The 19,559-nt window shown below is 47.0% G+C and overlaps 1 long non-coding RNA gene across 1 annotated transcript in view; it reads left to right on the top strand.

Moving 5' to 3' along the window:
- Positions 1-16,923, top strand: part of LOC129537836 (uncharacterized) — a 28,046-nt gene extending 11,123 nt beyond the window's left edge. The window contains exon 3 of the long non-coding RNA XR_016038623.1: positions 16,610-16,923. This is a non-coding gene — a long non-coding RNA (uncharacterized LOC129537836). The remainder of the gene's footprint in view (positions 1-16,609) is intronic.
- The last annotated feature ends 2,636 nt before the right edge of the window (positions 16,924-19,559 follow it).

Below are 19,559 nucleotides of genomic sequence, written 5' to 3'. Positions count from 1 at the left end.
GATGGGACAGAATGAAATGGAATGAGAGACTCGGTCTGCCACTGCTGGTATTAAAAGACAAACCGGACGCAGGAAATGTTTCAAGAGTCTATTTGAGTAAAAATCGACTTCAGTCAGGTAGCATCCAATCTAGAAGATAGAAAGGAACTCTCAGCAGTGGTACAAAGGCAGAAAGGGGCAGAATTGGAAGTTACACTAGGCAGGAAAGTGGGTTGGTTATTGCAAGGTTGCTTTCCCTTTGGAGACAGCAAGGGTCCATCAGGCACCTAACTAGTGCCAATCAGGTGATTCCTGATTGACTGGTTTACGATTCCACTTCTGGAAGAGCCAAAACTTTCATGAAGTTAAATCTTTTCTTGGTGATGTGAGGCTTAGTATAAGCAGTTCTATTTGGGGCTTGTTGTATGGTTTGGGTTTTTTTGTTTGTTTTTTAATTGAGGTTTAGTTTATTTACAGTATTGTGTTAGGTTCAGGTGTACAGCTTTTTTGCTGTTTAGTCGCTGAGTCATGTTCAACTCTTTTGTGACCCCATGGACTGTAGCCTGCCAGGCTCCTCTGTCCATGGAATTTTCTAGGAAAGAATACTGGAGTGGGTTCCCGTTTCCTGCTCCAGGGGTTTTCCCGGCCCAGGGATCGAACCCGTGTCTTCTGCATTGGCAGGTGGATTCTTACCACTGAGACACCAGGATGCCCAGCAGATGTAGAGCATCATTCCTCAAAACCCATGCTGCTGCTGCTGCTAAGTCGCTTCAGTCATGTCCGACCCTGTGTGACCCCATAGACGGCAGCCCACCAGGCTCCCCCGTCCCTGGGATTCTCCAGGCAAGAACACTGGAGTGGGCTGCCATTTCCTTCTCCAATGCGTGAAAGTGAAAAGTGAAAGTGAAGTCGCTCAGTCGTGTCCGACTCTTAGTGATCCTATGGACTGCGGCCCAGCAGGCTCCTCCGTCCATGGGATTTTCCAGGCAAGAGCACGGGAGTGGGGTGCCGTTGCCTTCTCCCCTCAAAACGCATAACCCTGGTCTAATCGTGAGAAAAAAACTGGAAAGATCCAAACTGGAGGACGTTCTGCAAAATACCCACTTAGTCCTCAGTGTCACGATCGTGAAAAGTGAGGAGAGACTGAGCAATCGTCACCAGCCAGAGGAGGTGAAGGCGGCGCGGTGACCGCGTGCCGTGTAGGACCCTGGACTGCGCCCTGGGAGAGAGAGAGAGGGCACCGACAGGAGAACTGGGGAAATCCAAATAAAGCCGGGAAGCTAGGGAGTAGTCACGTAGCGATGTTGTTTTCTTAGTTTTAACAAATGCTCCGTGGTCACGTAAGACGTTAACAATGGGGAACCTGGGTGTGGACCATACAGGGACTCTCTGTATTAACTTTGCAACTTCCCAATAAGCCTAAGATTATTAAAAGATTTAAAACGTATTTTTAAAAAGTTAGTGGGGAAGACTCTCGTTGGGCGCTAGTGGAGGTAACCGGGACACCTTCTCATTTCTCTGATAATTCAGAGGAAATGAATGTCAGGAAGACGGTGCTAGTGAGGGTCTGGAGAATTTGGAACCCTCTTAGGTTGCTAGTGGGGTTTTGTTAAGTGTTTCAGCCGCTCTGAGTGGGGGGAATAAATTAGGAATTTGGGGTTAACAGATACACACCACTATATATAAACTGTATTAGCAGTGAGGACTTCCTGTACAGCACAGGGAGCTATGCTCAGTGTCTTGTGACAATCCATAATAGAAAAGAGTCTTAAAATAGTACATACATGTATGTGTGATTGAACCACTGAGACACTGTAAACCAACTGTAATTCAGCTTTTAAAAATGGTGCTGTCATCTTGGAAAATAATTTGGCAGATCCTCAAAATGTTAAAGATTGAGTCATCATAGGCTTCCCTGGTGGCTCAGAGGTAAAGAGTCCACCTGCAAATGCAGAAGACGTGGGTTTGATCCCTGATCCAGGATGATTCCACATGCAGCAGAGCAACTAAGCCTGTGAGCCACAGCTCCTTTGCTCCTGAGCCCCCGTGCTGAGACCACTGAAGCCAGCACACCCCGGAGCCTGTGCTCCTCAGAGAGGCCGCCACAGTAAGATGTCCCAGCGCCGCAGTAAAGAGCAGCTCCGCAGTAACCCAGCACAGCCAGAAGGAAACAAGTTTGCAAAAAGATCCACAAAAAATCCTGTAATATGGAGCTTATGTTCCAGTATGAAGAGTCAAAAAATAAAGGACATAGTGCTTAAAAAAGTTATCATAAGACCCAGCAATTTCACTCAATATGTATACCTGAGTGAAAACATGTCCACATAAAACTTGTACACAGATGTTCATGGCATCATTATTCACAACAGCTTCCCTTGTGGCTCAGCTGGTGAAGAATGCGTCCTGCCATGCAGGAGACCTGGATTCAATCCCTGGGTTGGGGAGATCCCCTGGAGGAGGGCATGGCAACCCACTCCAGTACTCTTGCCTGGAGAATCCCATGGACAGAGGAGCCTGGCGGGCTCCAGTCCATGGGGTCGAAAAGGGTCGGACCCGGCTGAGCAAGGAAGCACAAAGTGAAAAGGACTCCAGTGTCCATCCGCTGCTGAACAGATAAACCAGATGTTGTCTATTTAACAGCAGGGTAGTATTTGACCGTAAATGTTACAGTGTGGATGAAGCTTAAAATCTAAGTGACAGAAGCCAGTCATTAAAGACCACATGTTGTTTGATTCCATTTTATATAATGTCCAGAATAGGCAAAGCTGTGAAGACCAAAAATAGATTAGTGATTGTCAGAAGTTGGGGGAAGGAAGAAATGGGGTTTGGCAGAGTGATGAAAATGTTCTGAACTTAGATAGCAGTGTTGGCTGAGCAACTGTTACTATACTGATAACCAGTGAATTTTATGCTTCAAAATGGTGGATTGCATGGTATGTTTATAATCTCAACAGAGCTGTTATCTTTTTAAAAAAATGAGCGCTATCCTATCTTCCCTGATGAACTGTTTTTCTAGAAAATCATGTGGCCCTGGATGAGGGAAAGCTCTTATTTACAGAATTTCAGCTAATAAATGTGGAAAGAACAATAGGATCAGAAATGTGTCATTTTACAACCTCTAATGAAATTACTGACTCAGACAAGCATCTTCAAAGGAAGAAAGTACTATGGAAGGTTGATGAGAAACTTTCCAAATAAAGAATCAGGCTGCTGCCACTCAAACCACCCAAACCACCCATTTTATCATCACTAAAGGATCGGGAAAATCCCCTGGAGGAAGGCATGACACCCCACTACATTATTCTTGCTTGGAAAATTCCATGGATAGAGAAGCCTGGTGGGCTACAGGTCACGGGGTCTCAAAACAGTCAGACACAACTGAACACACACAACAACACACGAAGCACTCAACAGAACCCAGGAAGCCTTCTCACCAAAAAACTGGATCTGAAGCTACTCAGGCATCTGTAGCTATCTCACAGGAAATGGGACAAAGGAGCATAAGCAAAGGAGCAAGGCAGCATAAGGAAGGAAATAGAAACATCCAGAATGTGGGTCATTCTGCAGGACAAGTGACCCCATTTCTGCAATAAAGCAACGAAATGGCAATGAAACAAACCAAAAAAAAAGATCGAATAAACCAAAAAACGAGACAAGGAGAAAAGATTACTTTGGAACAAAAGTGGCTCAAAAGCCAAAACTAACTGTCGACTGAAAAAGATGCACAACTTGAGAGCTGCGAGTTAAGTTCTATTTGGGGCAAAATGAGGACTGCGGCCCGGGAGGCAGCGCCGCAGACAGCGCCGAGAGACCGCTGCAGAGTGGCCATCGGGGAAACTCAGTGTATAAGGTTTTGTCGAAGGGGGAGTCCAATACCATTAGGCACTCATTTTACAAAAGGGAATGGCATTGAACTCCCCCTTCAACAATTGGGTGGGGTGTTTTTTGGGGTTTTGTTTTGTTAGCCATGAGAATCTGATGTCACCATGAAGGGATTTAGTGCTTCTCTAGAAGTGAGGAGATGCAAGGATTGCGATCATAAAATCTGTTCCTAAAAACATTCAATCATCTAAAGACCTGTTCCACCAGATTCCCTAGAGCACAGAGTGCCTGAACTCCCTCAGGGATTGTTGAAGGTCAACATAGAGGCAGATGGCAAATGCCTTTGCTATTCAGTTGGCAACGCTCTTGGTAAGTGCCAATTTGTAGCTGACAAAACAAAACCCCAAAAAACACCCCACCCAATTGTTACTGCAATGAAAGAGGACCTTGTATAAATCCTGGTTGGAAAAAATAATAAAAAGACATTTCAAGACAATTAGGGAAATTTTGATTCTGGTTGGATATTAAATGATTCCAAAGAACATTTTGTTAGGCTTGATTAGGGCATTGCATAAATGTAAGATCTTTTTAAAAGAATTGCACACTTAAATATATAAAGATGGAATGACTTGATACCTAGGATTTGCTTTAAAATACTTCAGCAAATCTTTTTAAAAAGTGAGTAAGTGAAAGGACTTTCCTGGCCATCCAGTGGTTGAGACTCCATACTTCTGAAACAAGAGGGAAGAGAGAAGTGAAGTGAAGTCGCTCAGTCGTGTCCGACTGTTTGCGACCCCATGGACAGTAGCCTACCAGGCTCCGCAGTCCATGGGATTTTCCAGGCAAGAATACTGGAGTGTGCTGCCATTTCCTTCTCCAGGGCATCGTCCCAACCCAGGAATCGAACCCGGGTCTCCTGCATTGCAGAGAGACGCTTTACCGTCTGAGCCACCAGGGAAGCCAGGGCACAGCTTTTGAAAGGATGACAGAGTCCAAGGATACAACATACACGGATTAGAATCAAATGGGTCCAAGATTGCAGACAAGTTGACTTTGATTAGACCTTGCTTCTCAGCCAGCAAGCTAGGAAGCACACCCAGGGGAGCCGTGACAGTTCAAGGCACCATCAAAGACCAAAAAGCTGGTGGTGGCCCAACTCCTGGAAATCTCCAACCCTTCCCCAAAGTAGTTGGAATAACCCTCCCACTTATTAGCCTGTGGGCTTCCCTTGTGGCTCAGCTGGTAAAGAATTCGCCTGCAATGCAGGAGACCTGGGTTTGATCCCTGGGTTGGGAAGATCCTCTGCAGAAGGGAAAGGCTACCCACTCCAGTATTCTGGCCTGGAGAATTTCATGGACTGTATAGTCCATGGGGTCACAAAGAGTCGGACACGACTGAGCGACTTTCACTTTCACTTCATAAGCTCTTAACACTCCATCATTAAGCCTATGAAATTACCCAGTGCATAAAAACTAACCACGCCACATCTTGGGCTGCCAGACTCACCCTTTGCGATGGCCCACACTCTCTCTGCAGAGTGTGTTTCTCTCTAAATAAATCCACTTATTATGCATCACCTTGCCTCTCACTGAATTCTTTCTGCAGTGAGACATCAAGCTTCTGTAGGACCTGAAACCAGGTACTGTGGGTTTTGGCTGGGTTCAAGTCCCAGCCACGTGGGTTAGAGTCCCAAACTGGACTTTGGCTGAGTTCTGGTCCCAGCCATGTGACTGCTGCAAAGAGCTGGACACGACTGAGCGACTGAACTGAACTGATATTGTTCAAGTCCCAGTCTAAGGTAATCAGTTTCACTTCCACTGCAGGAGGCGTGGGTTCGATTCCTGGTGGGGAAGGGGTGGGGTGGGGGGAAGAAGGGTATCTTAAGTACATTTAGCAAAAGTTAGCTATTGAATCTGGGTGATAGAGGTACAGAAAATATTTCACTATTCTCACTACTCTGTGTTCTTTACAAAGTTTTCTTTTCTTTTAACAATTTAAAAAAAAATTATTATTTTTGGCTCACTGAATCTTTGTGGCTGCAGGTGGGCTTTCTCTAGTCGCGCTGAGTAGGGGCAGCTCCTCTTTAGTTGTGCTGTCCGGGCTTCTCAGAGCAGTGGCTGCTCTTGTTGCAGAGCACAGGTCTCATTAGCTGTGAGTGTGCACGGGCTTTTGTCCCAAAGTATGTGAAATCTTCTTGGACCAGGGGCTTAACCAGGGTCCCTGCTTTGGCAGGTGGATGCTTTTACCACTGGACCAGCAAGGGAGTCCCACAAAATTTTCAAAATGAAAAGGAGTTTAAAAGTGAATGTCAAGGGTGTGTGCCGAGGATGTCCGTGAAGAGTAAAGAAAACCATTCCCTGACAAGTGAGCAGAGAAAACATTAAAGTAGCATTTATAAATTAAAACGCTGTTGTATAATTCATGATTGTAAAATGTTTGTAGTCAGCATGAGAAACTAAATTGTATAAACAGATGTTTGTCGGTTTATCTACAGTGTTTCAGGTTTATATCCTCAGGCTTGTCAACCAAATAAAAACATTCTGCTTATTCGGAAAGTGCAAGGGAGCCCGCGTGTAAGTAGTGACTGAGCTTTGGGAAGGCTTTAGGGTGGGGCTGGGAATGAGTTTAAGGCTGGAAACTCTGGAGATGGTGAAGGGCCCTGTGCGTCACTCTGAGGGGAGGGGGTTCTGGAGGGCAGAATCTCGGGGTGAGGGAGCTGGTTAGTGACACACCGGAGCACGAGCCCTTCGTGAGGAACCAGCAAGTCAGTCCGTCACTCATTCAACCAATGCGTGTGTACTTACTCCGGCCCTATCCCAACCGCGCATCCCAGGTTTCTGGATTTCTTCTTCTCCAAAACTCTAAAGAGTTTCTGGCATCTCACTGTCATTTAATGAAGACCCATAGTGAGTCCAGATGTTATTCAACCAACTGTGCTGTTAGAACCTTTCTCAGCTGCATCATTAAAACACCCAAATCTCTGTAACATGCATTTATATATTGATGCATTCTGCCAAGCCTAATGTAAGCTCCCCTCCTCCTGGACCTAGCACCTTCAGCAGCCAGTTACACCCATGTTCCCCAGGTTCAGCTCACTTATTAGTTAAGACTGCTGTCTCTTCCTCTCTCTCCTTCCTTCCTTTCTTTCTGGTGTGTAAGCCACGTCCAAGATCAGACTGGGGCGTTTTGGAATTAGACTCTCTGTACAGATCTGGAGACAAAAGAAGGGTGGTGGAGTGCGTGGTCTCTGGGAGGAACCAGCATCTCCTTGCAAAATAGCTTCCTTGCTGTTTGTTGTTCAGCTGCTGAGTTATGTCCAACGTTTTGCGACCTTATGGACTGTAGCATGTCAGGTTCCTCTGCCCTCCACTAACTCCTGGAGTTTGCCCAGATTCAAGTCCATTCATGTCATTTCACATGCTGGCAAAGTTCAAAATCCTTCAAGCTTTAGCAGTACATGAACCCGGAACTTCCAGCTGGGTTTTGAAGAGGCAGAGGAACCAGAGATCAAATTGTCAACATTTGTTGGATCATGGACAAAACAAACAAGTTTCAGAGGAACATCTGCTTCACTGACCACACTAAAGCCTTTGACTGTGTGGAACACAACAAAATAACTTCCTAATTGGGCTTCCCTGATAGCTCACTTGGTAAAGAATCCACCTGCAATGCAGGAGACCCTGGGTCAATCCCTGGGTTGGGAAGATCCACTGGAAAAGGGATAATCTACCCGCTCCAGTATTCTTGGGCTTCCCTTGTGGCTCAGCTGGTAAAGAATCCACCTGCAATGCAGGAGACCTCGGTTCCATCCCTGGGTTGGGAAGATCTCTTGAAGAAGGGAAAGGCTACCACTCTGGTATACTGCCCTGGAGAAGTCCATGGACTGTATAGTCCGCGGGGTCTCAAAGAGTCGGACACTGAGGACTCTCATTACAGCCCTCCAGGGAAAGCAGTTTGGCCTCATGCCATGGGGGGAGGGGCTGCCTCTGCTGGCAAGGGCGTTTCCTTGAATTTTGGATTTCGGGAATCAGGGGAAGTCAGTCATCTGCACCCACCCAAACATCCCCATTTCAATTCCTAAGTGCACCTTGTTCCCATTCAGTGTAACTGGCTAGGTGAATTATATCGCAATTATATTACAGTTTAGCAACCCATTGGTCACTTCTGCTGAATTTTTGACTACACAAGCCCTGTGGCTACAGGAGAGAAGGAAACACAGAATAGTCAGGAGTGGCCTCGTTCTCTGGCTCTGTCTGGAAATTTTAAATCCTTTCTTCTTTGAACATCATTAGTGTAATTATCCCAGTTACACTAATCACAGTTCACCCCACGGTTCTTATAGCTTCACTCCCATCATAAAGGTCAGCCACAGAAACTGCGACGACAGAACCTCTTGATGAAAGTGGAAGAGGAGAGGGAAAAAGCTGGCTGAAAGCTCAACATTCAGAAAACTAAGATAATGGCATCCACTCCCATCACTTCACGGCAGATAGATGGGGAAACAGTGGGAAGTGACAGACTTTATTTTGGGGGCTCCAAAATCACTGCGGATGGTGACTGCTACCAAGAAATTAAAAGACGCTTACACCTTGGAAGAAAAGCTGTGATCAACCTAGACAGCATATTAAAAAGCAGAGACATTGCTTTGCTGACAAAGGTCCGTCTAGTCAAAGCTATGGTTTTTCTCAGTGGTCATGTATGGATGTGAGAGTTGAACTATAAAGAAAGCTGAGCGTCGAAGAATTGATGCTTTTGAACTGTGGTGTTGGAGAAGACTCTTGAGAGTCCCTTGGACAGCAAGGCGATCCAACCAGTCCATCCTAAAGGAGATCAGTCCTGAACATTCATTGGAAGGACTGAGGCTGAAGCTGAAGCTCCAATACTTTGGCCACCTGATGAGAAGAACTGACTCTTTGGAAAAGACCCTGATGCTGGGAAAGATTGAGGGCAGGAGGAGAAGGGGACGACAGAGGATGAGATGGTTGGATGGCATCACTGACTCAATGGCCACGATTTAGAGCAAGCTCCCAGAGTTGGTGATGGACAGGGAGGCCTGGAGTGCTGCAGTCCATGGGGTGGCAAAGAGTTGGACACGACTGAGCGAGTGAACTGAACTGAACAGCAACTGCTCATCCACCGAAGCTTCATCTTCAGTAGACACTTACCTAGGCAACAGTACTTATTATACTATTTTTCTCCCTGAATGAAATAGACTAGATCTGCATGACCTTCAAATCTAATGCCCTGATTTCCATCTTTGAAGGTCAGTTTGCTGCAGAAATAGAAATCTCAGTGGGTTTTCTCTTTAATTAAACCTTTTATTTTGATTTTTAAAAATTTTAAATATTTTTTGGCTGCACTGTGGGGCATGTGGGATCTTAGTTCCCCAGTTAGGGACTGAACCCAACCCCCTGCATTGGAAGTGTGTAGTCTTAACCACTGAACTGACTGCCAAGGAAGTCCCAGATTTTTTCATTTTGAAATAATTGTAGGTTCACATGAAATTGTAAGAAACGATACATAACAACTCCATCCCCTTTCCCATCCTTTGTGGGCTTTCCAGGTGGCTGAGTGGTAATCGAATCCACCTGCCAATGCAGGAGCCACTACTTCAATCCCTGGGTTGGGAAGATCCCCTGGAGGAGGAAAGGGCAACTCACTCCAGTATTCTTGCCAGGAAAATCCCATGGACAGAGGAGCCTGGCGGGCTACAGTCCATGGAGGCACAAAGAATCGGACTTAGCGCCTAACAAAAGGATCTCCTCGGGAAAGACAAAGCGCTGCATTGCAGCGGTGGCCCTTTAACTTCACTTGCGTGTCTGGCAGGTGTCACCTGTGGGCCCCGCCCAGGGGCACCTGTGAGGCGGGGGCACTGGGTTTCTACTGTGGTGCTCACAGGCCGGTCGGGGGTGGGAGTCCACAGGGACACGGTCGAGGAAGGTTCTGGTGCAGTATTAGAGCAGCAGTGAGGAAGGTGGGACTCGCGCCCCGGGGCCTTGCACACTGCAGATAGGAGTGTGTGCAGGTGTGCACTGGTTCATGAGGGTGCCTTTCACCCCGGTGGTGTCTCTGGAGGATCATATCAAGAGAGGGCCACGTGGGCTGCCAGAGGAAGCGTGTCAGATGCAGGTAATTTGAGATGATGACTTTATTTCACGAAGAGACAAAGCATACTGGGTCTTGTGGAGTCTTCTCAAGACCACGGGTGGGAGGCCTTGCACCGAGGCCCAGAAGCAGAGCCCAGAGACAAGGTCGTCTCCAGAACTGACTGAGCCCCTTCGTAAGCGTTGCGGAAGCCCCCGGGTCACCACCAGCCGGCTTCCTGACCCACATTAGGCGAAACTGCCCAACCCAGCGCCCACCCCTGTTGCTGAGTTGTTCTTTCGCTCAGTCGTGTCTGACTCTTTTGCGTCCCCATGGACTCTAGCCCGCCAGGCTCCTCTGTCCATGGCATTTCCCAGGCAAGAACACTGGAGTGGGTTGCCATTTCCTTCTCCAGGGGATCTTCCCGACCCAGGGGATTGATGCCTGGTCTCCTGTATTTGTGTCCCCTCGGCGCTCCCTGGCCTGTCGGGATGTCGGGCCACTGTGCTCACAGCACCTTCCTTATCTTTGCTCCTTGCTCTTAATAAACTCACTCCCTTGGAATATGCTCTGTGTCTGAAAATTCTTTTCCAACCTGCGATGAGACTGCCATGACAGTATCATGCCCTGCTCCCTAAGACTCACAAGGTTCTTATGAATGTGACCCTGGTCTGTGGATGTTAAGGTCATCCTTGCCCTTGGGATTTTGACCAGCACTTTAAGGTCAGCTCAGCTGCTGTAGATTCTTGGGCCACGAGTGATGATGGTTCTCAGGGTGAAGCTCAGAAACGTTCCAAGCAAAAGGAGCATGGGCACTCTGTGGAAAACTGTCCTCACACTGGCATTCCTACAGCTGTTTTTAAACCACAAATGTTCTCTGCACAGGTGCAGACGGATTGGTTAGTGTCCAGGGGCCCTGGAGGCCATTCCGGCAAAATGCACCCGATGCTGGTGCTGCTGCACCCTCTGCCCCTGTGCCCACTTCTTCCCAGATGGAAGGAAAACACTGGTGGGCGCCATCGGGCGAAACAGGTATTTCTGTGTCAGTGCCACAGCTGGGCACTGATGCTTGGGGTCCAGGACTCACCCCCCCAGAGCCAGCCCCCCACGAAGTCCCAAGGCTCTCCTATGCCCCATGCCCCCCCCCTCAGAAGCCCCAGAACCTGAATTAGGGACAACTCTGAGCACTTGTGGGCTCCCTGGTGGCTCAGGTGGTAAAGAATCCACCTGCAGTGCAGGAGACCCAGCTTTGATCCCTGGATTAGATCCCCTGGAGGAGGAAATGGCAACCCACTCCAGGATTCTTGCCTGGAGAATCCTATAGACAGAGGAGTCTGGTGGGCTACAGTCCACGGGGCCACAAAGAGTTGGACACGACTGAGCGAGTGATGCTTTCTGAGCACTTGTGGGGAGCCGCCTGCCGAGTCCTGGTTCATGGAGGTGATGGGCTGGTGTCTCAGAAAGGCTCTTCCCGAGGGCCGTGTGTTGAGAGCTGCTCCGGCCTTGCCAAGAGGCACATCCCTGAGGAAACGCTGTGACCCTAACTTCAGGCTGCCAGCTCTCCATGTTGAAAAGCTTATCCTGTGAAAAAGTGAAAGTCACTCAGTGGAGTCTAACTCTGTGGCCCCGTGGACTGTAGCCCGCCAGGATCCTCTGCCCATGGAAGTCTCCAGGTGACAATACCAGAGTTAGTATGCATTCCCTTCTCCTGGGGATCTTCCCAACCCAGGGATGGAATCTGGGTCTCCTGCATTGCAGGCAGATTCTTTACCATCACAGCCACCACTTATCCTGAGACTTGTCAATCTTTGAAGATTCTTGTTCAGTTAGCGCCATTTGTTTTTTAAAAACTCTTGAACTCAGTGAGAAAAAGGAAAACAAGTTATACTTACTTGTTGGCACTCCCTTCATTACTGTCCATTAGGTCCTTTCACATCAGAGCTATTTCTGGGAATGGGCAGCGTTTACACATTTCAGACCAAATCTGGAGGGCTCCGTGAGTGCTCCTGGCGGCTCTCAACAGAGGGGTCGGGCTCTGAGCGCTCAGACTTCCCTCTGGGGTGACTCTGTGTGCACTTTCAGTCCGGGGGAATGTTGTGCCCATGGTCAGGAGGTCACCCCCTTAGGCTCCCCTGTTGGTGCCCTTCACGAGGCTCTGGGAGGTACCCTTGTTGGTTTACTGGCTTCACTTGGGTGGGATTTCTGCCTTCTAGATGTGGCTTCCAAGGGGCAAGACATGGCTGTGCTTGGCACTGTGTTGGCTCCACCCAAGTCAGCCCTTCGCCAGTAGAGCAGGAGAGGGTGGGGGCTGGGGTCTCTGTGTACTAAGGGCACGGCAGGCTGGAAGGCCTGCTGACTTGGGCAGCTTGGTGGTCAGTAGTGGGACAGTGAGCCCTGAGTTTTGCCCATGTACTCAGGATACAGCAGGTGAGAGTTAAAAACCCAAGTCTGTAGCATGAACATCTGCTTTTGCAGAAGTGGTGTTTTTTGTAGCTTGCAGTGCAAACCTAGGAAAATAGAGAAAGATGCAATCCAAGGATAAAACAACATTCAGTAAGTATTCAGATTTTCAGGGGAGAGAAAATGCCCATTGTGGGGCAGAGCTGCGTGTTGAGGCTGAGCTGCTGGTAGGGTTGATGGACAGCCCTGGGATGCCTGTGGGCTCTGCCGGTGCTGCTCCAGGCTGGGGCTGAGGGCTCTGTGGCTCCTGAGCCCACAGTGAGTTCAGGCCTATAGTCCTTTTACGATTCAAGCAGTTTATTGGACTATAGCCCACTAGGCACCTGTGTCCATGGGATTATCCAGGCAAGAACACTGGAGTGGGTTGCCATGCCCTCCTCCAGGGGATCTTCCCGACCCAGGGATCAAACCCAGGTCTCCTGCATTGCAAGCAGATTCTTTACCATCTGAGCCACCAGGGAAGCATTCACTTGAGTTCAGTTCAGTAGTGCAGTCCTGCCTCTTTGCGACCCCATGAATCACAGCATGCCAAGCCTCCCTGTCCATCACAAACTCCCAGAGTTCACTCAAACTCATGTCCATCAAGTCGGTGATGCCATCCAACCATCTCATCCTCTGTCGTCCCCTTCTCCTCCTGCCCCCAATCCCTCCCAGCATCAGGGTCTTTTCCAATGAGTCAACTCTTCGCATGAGGTGGCCAAAGTATTGGAGTTTCAGCTTCAACATCAGTCCTTCCAATGAATACCCAGGACTGATCTCCTTTAGGATGGACTGGTTGATCTCCTTGCAGTCCAAGGGACTCTCAAGAGTCTTCTCCAGCACCACAGTTCAAAAGCATCAATTCTTCAGCGATCAGCTTTCTTCACAGTCCAACTCTCACCCCCATACATGACCACTGGATAAACCATAGCCTTGACTAGATGGACCTTTATTGGCAAAGTAATGTCTCTGCTTTTTAATATGCTGTCTAGGTTGGTCATAACTTTCCTTCCAAGGAGTAAGTGTCTTTTAATTTCATGGCTGCAATCACCATCTGCAGTGATTCTGGAGCCCAAAAAATAAAATCTGACACTATTTCCACTGTTTCCCCACCTATTTGCCATGAAGTGATTGGACTAGATGCCACAATCTTAGTTTTCTGAATGTTGAGCTTCAAGCCAACTTTTTCACACTCCTCTTTCACTTTCATCAAGAGGCTGTTTAGTTCCTCTTCACTTTCTGCCATAAGGGTGCTGTCAACTGCATATCTGAGGTTATTGATATTTCTCCCAGCAATCTTGATTCCAGTCTGTGCTTCTTCCAGCCCAGCGTTCCTCATGATGTATTCTGCATATAAGTTAAATAAGCAGGGTGACAATATACAGCCTTGACATACTCCTTTTCCTATTTGGAACCAGTCTGTTGTTCCATGTCCAGTTCTAACTGTTGCTTCCTGACCTGCATACAGCTTTCTCAAGAGGCAGGTCAGGTGGTCTGGTGTTCCCATCTCTTTCAGAATTTTCCACAGTTTATTGTGATCCACACAGTCAAAGGCTTTGGCATAGTCAATAAAGCAAAACTAGATGTTTTTCTGGAACTCTCTTGCTTTTTCCATGATCCAGCAGATGTTGGCAATTTGATCTCTGGTTCTGGTGCCTTTTCTAAAACCAGCTTGAACATCTGGAAGTTCACGGTTCACGTATTGTTGAAGCCTGACTTGGAGAATTTTGAGCATGACTTTACTAGCGTGTGAGATGAGTGCAATTGTGCGGTAGTTTGAGCATTCTTTGGCATTGCCTTTCTTTGGGATTGGAATGAAGACTGACCTTTTCCAGTCCTGTGGCCACTGTTGAGTTTTCCAGATTTGCTGGCATATTGAGTGTATCACTTTCACAGCATCATCTTTCAGGATTTGAAATAGCTCAACTGGAATTCCATCACCTCCCTAGCTTTGTTCATAGTGATGCTTCCTAAGGTCCACTTGATTTCACATTCCAGGATGTCTGGCTCTAGGTGAGTGATCACACCATTGTGGTTATCTGGGTCGCGAAGATCTTTTTTGTACAGTTCTTCTGTGTATTCTTGCTACCTCTTCTTAATATCTTCTGTTTCTGTTAGGTCCATACCATTTCTGTCCTTTATTGAGCCCATCTTTGCATGAAGTGTTCCCTTGGTATCTCTAATTTTCTTGAAGAGATCTCTAGTCTTTCCCATTCTGTTGTTTTCCTCTCTTTGCACTGATCGGCAAGGGAGGCTTTCTTTTCTCTCCTTGCTGTTCTTTGAAACTCTGCATTCAGATGCTTATATCTTTCATTTTCTCTTTTGCTTTTCACTTCTCTTCTTTTCACAGCTATTTGTGAGGCCTCCTCAGCCATTTTGCTTTTTGCATTTCTTGTCCATGGGGATGGTCTTGATCCATATCTCCTGTACAATTTCACGAACCTCCATCCATAGCTCATCAGGCACTCTATCAGATCTAATCCCTTGAATCTCTTTGTCACTTCCACTGTATACCTGTAAGGGATTTGATTTAGATCATACCTGAATGGTCTAGTGGTTTCCCCCACTTTCTTCAATTTAAGTCTGAATTTGGCAATAAGGAGTTCATGATCTGAGCCACAGTCAGCTCCTGGTCTTGTTTTTGCTGACTGTATAGATCTTCTCCATCTTTGGCTGCAAAGAATATAATCAATCTGATTTCCTTGTTGATCATTTGGTGATGTCCATGTATAGAGTCTTCTCTTGTGTTGTTGGAAGACGGTGTTTGCTATGACCAGTGCGTTCTCTTGCCAAAACTCTATTAGCCTTTGCCCTGCTTCATTCCATGCTCCAAGGCCAAATTTGCCTGTTACTCCAGGTGTTTCTTGACTTCTTACTTTTGCATTCCAGTCCCCTATAATGAAAAGGCAAATTCAATATCATGGTAATCCAAGTCTATGCCCTGACCAGTAACACTGAAGAACCTGAAGTTGAATGGTTCTATGAAGACCTACAAGACCTTTTAGAACTAACCCCCCAAAAAGATGTCCTTTTAATTATGTGTGTACTCTGATGCTTCCCTCTGAGGGAAGCATTAGTGGGTTTAATTTTGGTTTTCTGTCCACAAGCAGTAGGGTTGAGGGTGGAGAGGATCCTGCCTTAGGCCCACCGCAGCAAGTGTGGCCAAGGAGCAGCTATCTGATGTGGCCCAGCCTGTGAGTAGAGGCAGATGGCCCGCCTGCTGAGGTTTATGCCTCCCTACCCTGAGGGGGCTGTCAGCAAGCAGTGCAGAAAATTTGGGTTCACCTGACCCTCCCGGACATGTAGGAGGTGTCTTTCCTTTGGATGCCTCTCCTTGACTATGAGACGGTCCACCTGCTACAAGTGTGTGGGTCCACGGGCACCCAGCAGACTGTAGAACAGTGACATCCCAGGAAGCCCCTGCACCCGCTGGCCCCCTCCCTGCCTGAGCTCTGCCTCTTTCTGATCCATGGTCGTACAACATGGGAACTTAGGAGGTGGCTTCTGACTAACATCCGAGGTTTGTCCAGGATGCAGTGAGGTGTCCTTTTTAAAGTGTAAATTCCCCCTCCCTCCCACAAATTGGACCTTGATTTTTTTCTTTCCTTTATCTTGGAGTCCTTTGGGATACAGAGTGGCTTCAAACTTGGTGTTCCGAGTGGGGCCCAAGTGAAGCTCCTTAGTCAAGCTGGTAGGGGCTTCCAGATTTTTTTCATTTTCTGCCGGAATTAGTTTTCACACCTGAGCTTCCTTTTCGGGCTCCTAGCATCAACCGAGCAGACTCTGGGGCTGAGCCCTCCAGCCTACTTGGAGCACTTCTGGGGAAAGATGAGTCGCTTTCTTCTGAACGTAGGAACGGTCAACCTGAAATAATGAACAGGGTGCCTGGGCCTAGTCACGGTGGGGGGGAGAGGCTGACGGTGTTCTCATGGCTCCAAGACGGTTGTCTTTGTAAGTTTTGGTTTTAACTGCTTTGTGAATTATAAAACCACTTGTCTTAAAAAGCGAGTGAATGTGTGATTATAAATACAGTTACTGGGATTTTTTTAAATACATGCAACCACTTGCTCCCCAAACAGTGAGCTGAAATGCAGGTATAACGAACATGTTTCCAGATCCTGACTTTATCCTCATAACTGGAGGCTGCATGTGTAGCCTGCACCTAACGGATTTTTCCAGTTTCTCTTGTGGCTCATTTGCCATCAATTCCCTCTGGGTTTACATTGATTAAGAAAAAAACTATTTGTTCATTCATTTTCATCTTCTTAATTGCATTGTCTTTTAGGCCTTTGATTGACTTCTGTAACTATCCACTTCTCCACTGGGTACTTTTTGTTGTCATGGGGTAAAAGGTAAAGATAAGCCTGATGTCCATGCCTCGGGGTAACTAAGCTCGTGCGTCACGGCTGTTGAGCCTGTGCTGTAGAGCCCTGAAGCTGCAACTATAGAAACATGCGAGCCCTGGAGCCTGGATTCCCAACCCGAGAAGCCGCCTCAGAGAGAAGCTTGCGCACCACAGCAGAGAGCAGCCCCTGCTTGCCGCAACGAGAGAAAGCCCAGCAGCCATGGAGACCCAGCACAGCCTAATAAATGCGTACAGTTCAGTTCAGTTCAGTCGCTCAGTCGTGTCCGACTCTCCGCGACCCCATGAATCACAGCACGCCAGGCCTCCCTGTCCATCACCAACTCCTGGAGTTCACTCAAACTCATGCATACAAATAAACATTAAAAAAGAAACGTGATTTCTAAGACTTGAAAAAGCAAACATATCACCACAGCAAGTGTCCATGGATCTAGGTTTGGGACTAGACGCTGGTTCCCAGGTACCAGAACGCTGAGTTTGGCGGCCCCCATCTCACAGATGCTTCTGAACACTCAGGAAGCTGCAGAAAGGCCACAATGCACTGCTGGCTGCAGCATCCCATATTTGCATGACCTTTCTTGCCAGCAAAAATCAGCTAACATCAGCAGGCCAATGGCTTCCAAATCTTACCTACTGGCAGAACCTACCTGTACCTGGGATTCCAGCTGCTACTGAGTCTGGGAAATAAAATTTTAACTTTTTAGATTCTGAAAGGAATGGATGGCAAGTCTCAATTGACTAGATCCAACACAGATGGACTCAGAAGTAGAAACTTACATGTTTAGTATTGGGAAGACAAGAGGTTTCCTATCAAATTTGCTATTATTAATACTTTCCTGTAAAAGAAAGATGAAGTCAGCTGCTGCTGAGTGTTTTAGTTTCGCTAGCTATTGTGAAGAGAGGAGCAGTGAACTGGCCATACTGACATTTGTTGAAGTCCCTCTTAAGGCTGATAGTCATGAGTTTGTAGAGAACAGTCTGTCCCACTAGGTACTTTCTCCAGTTGTGCTTGGCTCTTTGGGTGTTGACAAAGGGGAAAAGGAGCAGTTGGGTTCATCCAGGGTTGAAATTCTTACGACATCCACGTGACAAAAAGACCAGAGAGCAAAGGAGATCAGGGTTGTTGCAAGGGTGTTGTTAAAACTATGGATCATGAAAATAAACAAAGTCAAAAATGAAAGGAGAACTATTAGGAACTATTAGGAAGCAGAAGTCAATGGCCTGGTGGTGCTGAAAAGCTGGAAAGACACCACAGAGGCGCTGGTGAAATCTGAAAGCTGACTTTTGTTTTCAGGCACCCTCATTCACACACAGGCTAACCCTGGACATCCCCTAAACAGGGAAAGGGGCGATGTTTAGCTCAGAAAGTAGAAAAAAGTAACAGCTTTGAAGCCACAACTAGGTTCACATCTGTGCTTCACCACTTGTAAGACGCGTGACAACGGGCAATTCATTTACCCTGAAACTCCGTTTTCCCTTCTTCAAAGCGGGAGAAAAATATCGTACGATGGTGAGAGGACTTGAGATAATGCTCGTAAACGGTTAACACTGCCTGGCACACAGGAAGCGCTGAACACGTAAAAGCTGTTACTTTTACGTTTGAAGCGTAAAAGTTTCAAGGAAGGGTTCAACCCTTCCTAACCCAAGGAAATGGAAATGGCTGTCTGAGGAGGCCTTACAAATAGCTGTAAAAAGAAGAGAGGCGAAAAGCAAAGGAGAAAAGGAAAGATATAAGCATCTGAATGCAGAGTTCCAAAGAATAGCAAGGAGAGATAAGAAAGCCTTCCTCAGTGATCAATGCAAAGAAATAGAGGAAAACAACAGAATAGGAAAAACAAGAGACCTCTTCAAGAAAATTAGAGATTCCAAGGGAACTTTTCATGCAAAGATGGGCTCGATAAAGGACAGAAATGGTATGGACCTAACAGAAGCAGAAGATATTAAGAAGAGGTGGCAGGAATACACAGAAGAACTGTACAAAAAAGATCTTCACGACCAAGATAGTCACGATAATGTGATCACTGACCTAGAGCCAGACATCTTGGAATGTGAAGTCAAGTGGGCCTTAGAAAGCATCACTACGAACAAAGCTAGTGGTGGTGATGGAATTCCAGTTGAGCTATTTCAAGTCTTGAAAGATGATGCTGTGAAAGTGCTGCACTCAATATGCCAGCAGATTTGGAAAACTCAGCAGTGGCCACAGGACTGGAAGAGGTCACTCTTCATTCCAATCCCAAAGAAAGGCAATGCCAAAGAATGCTCAAACTACCGCACAATTGCACTCATCTCACACGCTAGTAAAGTCATGCTCAAAATTCTCCAAGCCAGGCTTCAGCAGTATGTAAACCGTGAACTCCCAGATGTTCAAGCAGGTTTTAGAAAAGGCAGAGGCACCAGAGATCAAATTGCCAACATCCGCTGGATCATGGAGAAAGCAAGAGAGTTTCAGAAAAACATCTATTTCTGCTTCATTGACTATGCCAAAGCCTTTGACTGTGTGGATCACAATAAACTGTGGAACATTCTGAAAGAGATGGGAATCCCAGACCACCTGACCTGCCTCTTGAGAAACCTGTATGCAGGTCAGGAAGCAACAGTTAGAACCGGTCATGGAACAACAGACTGGTTCCAAATAGGAAAAGGAGTGCGTCAAGGTTGTATATTGTCACCTTGCTTATTTAACTTATATGCAGAGTACATCATGAGGAATGCTGGGCTGGAAGAAGCACAAGCTGGAATCAAGATTGCTGGGAGAAATATCAATAACCTCAGATATGCAGATGACACTACCCTTATGGCAGAAAGTGAAGAGGAACTCAAAAGCCTCTTGATGACAGTGCAAGAGGAGAGTGAAAAGGTTGGCTTGAAGCTC

Source organism: Moschus berezovskii, chromosome 2 (genome assembly GCF_049115385.1).
Source record: "Moschus berezovskii isolate FMDL1 chromosome 2, NW_MosBer_1.0, whole genome shotgun sequence".
NCBI classification, from domain to species: domain Eukaryota; kingdom Metazoa; phylum Chordata; class Mammalia; order Artiodactyla; family Moschidae; genus Moschus; species Moschus berezovskii.
The sequence above is the reverse complement of the archived record's forward strand: the minus strand, read 5'-3'. Positions and strand labels throughout refer to the sequence as shown.